This window comes from Myxine glutinosa, chromosome 1 (assembly GCF_964187855.1).
Source record: "Myxine glutinosa chromosome 1, kmMyxGlut1.1, whole genome shotgun sequence".
In the NCBI taxonomy this organism is placed as follows: Eukaryota; Metazoa; Chordata; class Myxini; order Myxiniformes; family Myxinidae; genus Myxine; species Myxine glutinosa.
Genome location: NC_136261.1, coordinates 439,673,332 through 439,681,877, shown reverse-complemented (window position 1 = coordinate 439,681,877; position 8,546 = coordinate 439,673,332). Strand labels below are relative to the sequence as shown.

General features: G+C 41.6%; 2 protein-coding genes across 2 annotated transcripts in view; one reads left to right on the top strand and one right to left on the bottom strand.

Moving 5' to 3' along the window:
- The window catches only part of LOC144889679 (E3 ubiquitin/ISG15 ligase TRIM25-like), an 875,104-nt gene extending 874,988 nt beyond the window's left edge, over positions 1–116 (bottom strand). Inside the window, exon 1 of the mRNA XM_078770867.1 lies at positions 7–116. The gene's annotated coding sequence lies outside the window, so the exon portion shown is untranslated. The remainder of the gene's footprint in view (positions 1–6) is intronic.
- The window catches only part of LOC137419623 (uncharacterized), a 336,266-nt gene that overhangs the window by 260,727 nt on the left and 66,993 nt on the right, over positions 1–8,546 (top strand). The window lies entirely within an intron of this gene.

The window sequence follows — 8,546 nt, the reverse complement described above, 5'->3', positions numbered from 1 at the left end:
ACAAACCTTTTCCTCAGAAGATCCGACCCGATCACTGTTTCAGCCGCTTGTGGAAAAGGACACGGAGCCGATGTCAGTTCAAGCAAGCCGTGGTGCATGTGCAGCCCGGAAGTGACGCCGGAAGTACATCCCCACCGTATTACCATGCATGCCATAATCACCCAACAGGCGGTGTATGCGTAAAGTAACAAGTTAGCATCCGTAACAACGTCCGTGACGTGCATACTTGCATTGACGTGTATACTTCCATTGTACATTGCACATTTGAATAATACATTGTACATTTGCATTATAACACAAGTTTCATCGACTCCAATGATCTAGTGATTCCCTGTGAAATGATCAATGCAAAATCATATCCAACATTATGTGACGTCACACTCAATTTGATGGGGAAATTATGAGATAATTAATTGATATTTTGAAGGAGTCCGGGCTCCAGCATGATACGGACAAAAGGATGGCAAGGCACAAACTCGTCCGAGAAGATATTTATTCGTAAAACCAACTCGGGAACACTCCAACACTGAAAAGACCGTTTATCGGGCTGCATTATAAAGCACAACCCGAAACCGAAAGCCACGCCTCTCAAGCGAGGCGTGCTTCGGTGGTCACGTGATCCACAGGTGTAGCTGATTATACCCGCACGCGCGGCACGCTTTGGCGGTCACGTGACCAGCCACTCTGGCGCCGTGGATCCCCGCCGGTGACGTCACCGGCTGGAGCAAGGAGATTCTGATGCCGGTCTTGCTTGGGGGACCCATGGGTCGCCACAATTTCCCCCTTTTATAATTAACATAATTAATTGATATTCCCCGTTTTTTATAATTTATTGATATAAAATAAATGTGTCACTCCCCACCATGACCACGTGTACTTACATTCGTGTTATGTTAAAAAGGATTCCTAAAACTTGTCTTACTTTTTACCAGGTAACAAGCTCGTTTTTAGCTCACCTGGACCTTAGTCCGGTAAACTTATCGATCAAGCAGTCAGTGTCCATCCGCAGGTAAGTGAGTGAAGGTAAGTAAGTAAGTGAGTGAGTGTGAGTGTGTGTGTGTGAGTGCGATTCAGTCAGTGTGAATTGAGTGAGTCAGTGAGTGAGTGGGTGTAAGTGAGACAGTCAGAGTGAGTCAGTCAGACATTGAGGGAGTCAGTCAGTCAGTCAGTGAGTGGGTGTGAGTGAGTCAGTCCATCATTGAGGGAGTCAGTCAGTCCGTGAGTGAGTGTGAGTCAGTGAGTGAGCGAGTCAGTGAGGCAGACAGTGAGTGCATTGTGTGAGTCAGTCATTGAGTTGACTGAGTCAGTGTGAGCCAATGAGTATGTATGTGAGTGAGTAAGTGGGTGTAAGTCAGACAGTCAAAGAGTATGTGATTAAGTCAGTCAATGAGTGAGTCGTTGTGTGAGTGAGTGTGTCACTTAGTGAGTGATTCACAGTGAGTGAGTATATAGGTGAGTGAGTCAGTCAGTCAGGCAGAGGTGGATAAGCATTTTTTGGGGCCCTGGGCACAAACCCTGGGCACAAACGACCGATCTTTACGAAACCTCATCAAATCATAGAGTTGGCCATAAGGAAAAACAAACCTATTGATTTGGAGGTCAAAAGTTCAGGATAGGCCAAAAGTCAACAATTTTGGCAGATTTATAAAAATCGTCAATTTTCATCCGATTCACTTGAAATTTAAAGAGGATTTGCATATCAGAACAATGAATTCAGCCACCTATTATTTTTGACGTCAACATCGGCTAAAAGGTCAACATTGGCCAAAGGACAACAACCTATTTTAGGGATTTCGCAAGTATCGTTCTGTGCATGACAGGTTTCTTATTTGTCTGTTTTTATGTCAATTGTCCACAAGTTACAATTCTACCCTGATCGTCAGGAAACTTTACCAAGTTGTAGAGGTAGTCACAACTGAGAGGCCTATTGATTTTTTTTTAGGTCAAAGGTCATCTTGAGGTCAACTTTCTAAAATAGTCAATTTTCATCCGATTGCAATTAAAGTTGAACAGCATTTGCATGTTGAATCACCGAATTGGGGAATCAACTATTTTTTTAAGGTTAAAAGGTCAAATGTCAACTGGAGGTCAAACTTCTAAAATCATCAATTTGTCTAAAAAATTAGCAATTTTCATCCGATTAACCTGAACATTAAAGAGCAATTGCAAAGTGCCTCACTGATTTGGGAGACAAACTATTTAAGGTCAAAAAGTTAAAAGTCAAACTTTTAAAATCATAAAATTTTCATCTGGAAATAAATGAGCGATGATTAAGCTTGTCAACTTCAATCTCAATGAAAAGGTCAATTTGATGTCTCAATGGAAACTTTTTGGGGGGTTTGGGGGTGGATTATATCAAGTACTGTGCTCTCTCTGTACGACGTCTTTCTTGTTTATTTATTTGTTTTTGGATACAAAGACGAAGCTCGTGGAAGAACAAAAAGTGTATTGTGGAGTGCCCGCCAAGTGACTTAAGCACAAAAGCAAGCACTTTATCAAAATCGTTGGTAAGGAACGGCTGGCTTGGCAAGCGATAGCAAGCTGCTTGGTAACTGAACACACAAGCTGGACAGACTGAAGACCCTTTTGTGATTCCTCCGCTTGTGTAATTAACAAAGTTAATTTCGGGTGATGTTCAACTCTTTTCACCTTTTGTTACCTCCACAATGAAGGTGGATCATCAAGGAGGTTTTGTTTTCACCCCTGTTTGTCTGTTTGTTTGTGAATGGAATATCTCACAAAATAGTTGATAGATTCGGAAGAAATTTGGTGCAGTGGTTGGGTGTGTGACAAGGACGAAAATATTCGATTTTGGTGAAGATCCGGATCTGAAAAATTTAAATTGATTTTTCACCATTGAAAGGCCAAGCCAAAAACGACAATATAGCACAATATCTCAAATAATTGTGGACAGATTCGGACGAAATTTGGTGGACAAGTTGTGTGTGTGACGAGGAAGAACCGATTCAATTTTGGTGAAGGTCCGAATCCGAATCTGGATCGGAGAATTTTATAATTTTGTAAACGATTCTTCACCAATGATAGATCAGGCCAAAAATGATATATTATAGCATGATATCTCAAATAGTTGTGGACGAATTATGACAAAACTATGAGTTGCTAAGCGACAAGAACAAGCGATTAGATATTGGTTCAAGTCGAATCGAGATTCGACCTTACAGTGTCCGACCTAACAAAACATGCAGTGTTCACCTGGTGCAGGTATGCTCTCTACCGAATGCTGAGTTGTGTTTCCCTTTTCAACATCGCTGCAGTAGTTTTGTGTCACATTGGGACAGATGTTCTGAGTTTTAAAACCGCAAAGTTCCGCCATGATCACGGGTTGGTCCATTTACTAATGAGGGGTGTTTTGTGATCGTGTAATATAATATAGTATGGATTTGCCAAACAATATCTAGTCACGTGAAAAAGTAAGTACACCCCATGTAAAGTTTTGACTTTTTCAACATATTTCAACATACAGCTATTTGATCTTCATTTCAACAATATTGATAGATAAAGCTGATATAATATAACAAATATCATGAAACATTTACATTTTGTAGTCCATTGTATAATTTAAATGAACATAAATGCAAATTTCGCATGTGGAAAAAGTAAGTACACCCCTACATTTATCACTACTTCAAACACCTAAAATTAGAATCAGGTGCACCAGCTCAGGTGTAAATGATTAGAACATAGTTAGAGAGGATCTTGGAGGAACCTATCTTATTTTAACCTCAGACATTTAATTTGATTGCTCTTTGTTATTTTTAGCCACGTCGCAGACGCTGCTCAAAGAGTGCCCTCTGCTGTTGTTGTTGTTATTCTTCTTCTTCTTGTTCTTCTTCTTGTTGTTCTTGCAGAGAAGACAAAACCTCGAAGCTCCACCCATTCTGGGAACCATAGCTCCACCCATTTTGGGAGAGGCTTCATATAAACAAATATCCACCATCTATCTATAATTCCAGTAATCTCTGTCTGTACGTTTGTCTGTGACCGCTGTTTCTCGACAACCACGGGTCCGATATACTTTTAACTTGCCAGGTATATTGCTGGGGACCCGAGGATGTGCCTTTTCAAGGTTTCATATTAATCGGACAATTACTTACCGAGCTATGTCCAAAAAACGATTCAACCAATCAGAGAGCAGCGAACTATCGCGTGTGCCGAACGTGGCGGACACACTCTGCCTCGGATGGCACATTTGAGAGCGTATTCATTTATTTCACGTTTGCAAACTATGTTGGCGTTAAACTATGTTTTAAAACTAATAAAAACGAATTTGCGATTCATTCGCTTTCCTGCGCGTTTGTGCACGCGATGGCGATTTCTTTACCAAACTCCGGAAGCCGTTCGCTTTGGACCAAACCATTTCATGTAAATAGAGGGGGGGGATTGTCACCACTCGCAAGCCGTTCGCTTTGGACCAAACTATTTCATGTAAATAGAGGGGGGGATATAATTTTAGATATATATATAGTACGGGCATGCCCTAGTTTTATTAACTCGCATAGCTTTGAAGCCTGTTTTGTAGGCCCGTGGTGTGTTCCTCTCTCACACAGTTTTATTTCAAATCAAATTCGATATATCATTTCATTTTTCACAGTCGCTAACATAGTTTTAGACTCGGTTGAAAAAAAACGGGAAGAAAATCCGATGAAAGTTGCCCTTTATAGACCGAAATGAATTCTCAAAGGCCTGTAACTTCAAGTCCATTGAGATTTTTTTTTTTATCGCGGCATGGGCAGTCATACACCACTCGAAATAAGAGACGGGAAAATGCCTAGATATATATATTTTGTTTAAATCGCGGCATGCTCAGTCATACACCGCCCGAAATAACAGACGGGAAAATGCCGAGATATATAAAAAATTCGTCCATTTGATGACAATCGTCATGATGAAATATTTAATTTATACGTCGTCACAATAATGTGGAGAGAGGAGCATAGCTTCGTTCACGTGTCGCCACATACAGGAAATTGCCGAGATATATTTTTTACATCGCGGCATTGTCAGTCATACACCGCCTGAAATAACAGAGGGGAAAATGCCGAGATATATTAAAAATTCGTCCATTTGATAACAATCGTCACGATGAAATATTTAATTTATACGTCGACACAATAATGTGGAGAGAGGAGCATAGCTTCGTTCACGTGTCGCTACACACGAGAAATTGCCGAGATATATATTTTTACAATCACGGCATGGTCAGTCATACACCGCCTGAAATAACAGATGGGAAAATGCCGAGATATATTAAAAATTCGTCCATTTCATGACAATCGTCAGGATGAAATATTTAATTTATACGTCGTCACAATAATGTGGAGAGAGGAGCGTAGCTTCATTCACGTGTCACCACACACGGGAAATTGCCGAGATATATATTTTTTTCAATCGCGGCATGGTCAGTCATACACCGCCTGAAATAACAGACGGGAAAATGCCGAGATATATTAAAAATTCGTCGCCACACATGGGAAATTGCCGAGATATATTTTCACTTTGCACAAAAATAACATCAAGTAATCGAATCAATAGGAATGTCCTGTGCTTATAACATCGACGTTATAGGCACGGCTGCATCTAGGCATTGTGTAACATCGACGCGGCTTTTGTTTTAATTTAAACTTTTTGTACTTGTTTTATATAGTTTGTTTGCTTGTTTGTCTGATTTGTTTGTTTGAAAAATGTTAGCTCTTTCACGAGCCTCGACTCTGTATACAAAAAAAGAAGTGTGCGGCGTCACCATGCCGATATCAAAAGAGCTCTCTGAGGCCTTCAGAAAGAAGGTTATAGATGTCTAGGAGTCCGGGAAGGAATTTAAAAAGATCTCCAAACAATTTGAAATCAATCATTCGACTCTCCGGAAAATCATCTACAAGTGGAGAAGATTCCAAACAACTGCCAACTTGTTTCGGCCAGGCCGCCCCAGCAAGTTCAGCCCGAGAACAGACCGCAAGATGCTGAAAGAAGTCTCGAGGAACCCCAGAATGTCATCACGGGACCTACAGGTAGCTCTTGCCACTATACTGTTGATGTCAAAGTGCACGAGTCTACCATTAGAAAGAGGCTGCTCAAATTTGATCTCCATGGGAGGTGTGCCAGTAGGAATCCTTTGCTGTCCAGAAAGAACATCAAGGCAAGACTAAATTTGCCAATGAACACCTTGGCAAAGACCAGCACTTCTGGAACAATATGCTCTGGACAGATGAGTCAAAGGTAGAGCTATTTGGCCACAGTACCAGAAGACATGTTTGGCGAAAACCAAAGACAGCATTTGACCACAAGAACCTGATACCAACTGGAAAGCATGGTGGTGAAAATGTTATTGTTTGGGGCAGCTTTGCTGCATCAGGTACCTGGGCAGCTCACCATCATATAATCCACGATGAATTCTTCATTGTACCAGAGGGTGCTTGAGGATAATGTGAGGCCATCTGTCGGAAAGTTGAAGCTCAACCGAAGGCGGACCTTGCAACATGACAATGACCCTAAACATACCAGTAAATCCACCAAGGAATGGCTGAACATAAAGAAATGGACGGTTCTGGAATGGTCAAGTCAAAGCCCGGATATAAATCCCATCGAGATGTTGTGGAGGGATTTGAAACGAGCTGTGCATGCAAGAAACCCCTCAAACATTGCACAGCTGAAAGAATTCTGCATGGAGGAGTGGGCAAAAATTTCTCCCAGTCGATATCAGAGACTGGTAGACAGTTATAAGAAACGCCTACTTGAGGTTGTTTCTGCCAAAGGGGGCAATACCACCTGTGAGAGCCAAGGGTTGACTTACTTTTTCCACATGCAAAATTTGCATTTATGTTTATTTAAATTATACAATGGACTACAAAATGTAAATGTTTCATGATATTTGTTGTATTATATCACCTTTATCTATCAATATTGTTGAAATGAAGATCAAATAGCTGCATGTTGAAATATGTTGAAAAAGTCAAAAGTTTACGTGGGGTGTACTTACTTTTTCACGTGACTGTATATATGCATTAACATTAGGAGTTATACAATTTTTATTGGGGTTATTGTTGCATTTTTATACATTAAACATAGTTATTATTTTATTAAACCTGCTTTTTCTAATAATACTAAGCTCATCCCCAACGACGGATTAACCAATGGGCACACTGGGCACGTGCCCTGGGCCCCGAGATTGAGGGGAAATATATTTGCTATTAAAATGTTCAAGAACCAGATCCACCACGATAATACGAAACGCTTCATTTAATATCCATCAATCGCTTATCACACAAGCATACGGTAGTTCGTCAATTGATTAAAAATGACAGGTTGCTGTGCTACTTCGCTTGACATACCAATCGATAAGGGAAGGGATTTAAAATAAAGTGTGTCTTAAGTTTTGTCGGGATTTTTATGATGTGGTGACAACCAAGAGCATGTTTTTAAATAAAGTGTGTTTTAATTTTTAAAGGGCTTTTCATGGTGTGGTGACTACCAAGAGCATATTTTTAAATAAAGTGTGAGTTTTAATTTTTATAGGGCTTTTTATGGTGTGGTGACTACCAAGAGCATGTTTTTAAATAAAGTGTGAGTCTTAACTTTTATAGGGCTTTTCATGCCGTGGTGACTCCAAAGAGAATGTTTTTAAATAAAGTGTGAGTTTTAATTTTTATCGGGCTTTTCATGTTGTGGTGATTACCAAGGGAATGTTTTTAAATAAAGTGAGAGTTTACATTTTTATAGGGATTTTTATGGTGTGGTAACGACCAAGGGCATGTTTTTAAATGAAGTGTGAGTTTTAGTTTTTATATGGCTTTTATGGAGGCCCTTTGTGGGTGGCCCCTCTGTGGGTGGCCCCTCTTTGTGGGTGGCCCCTCTTTGTGGGTGGCTCCTCTTTGTGGGTGGCCCCTCTTTGTGGGTTGCCCCTCTTTGTGGGTGGCTTCTCTTTGTGGGTGGCTTCTCTTTGTGGGAGACTCCTCTTTGTGGGTGGCTTCTCGTTGTGGGTGGCCTCTCTTTTTGGGTGGGTTCTCTTTTTGGGTTATCTTTGTGGGAGGCCCTTCTTTGTGGATGACCCCACTTTGTGTGAGGCCCCTCTTTGTGGGTCGCCCCTCTTTGTGTGAGGCTCCTCTTTGGAGGCTTCTCTTTGTAGGTGACACCTCTTTGTGGGAGGCCCCACTTTGTGGATGGTCCCTCTTTGTGGGTGGCACCTCTTTGTGAGTGTCCTCTCTTTTTGGGTGGCTACTCTTTGTGGGAGGCCCTTCTTTGTGGATGACCCCACTTTGTGTGAGGCCCCTCTTTGTGGGTTGCCCCTCTTTGTGTGAGGCTCCTCTTTATGGGAGGCTTCTCTTTGTGGGTGACACCTCTTTGTGGGAGGCCCCACTTTGTGGGTGGCACCTCTTTGTGGGTGGCCCCTCTTTGTGGGTGGCTCCTCTTTGTGGGTGGCGCCTCTTTGTAGGTGGCTCCTCTTTGTGGGTGGCTCCTCTTTCTGGGTGGCTTCTATTTGTGTGTGGCTTCTCTTTGTGGGATGCTCCCTGTGGCTGCTGGCTACGCGGGCG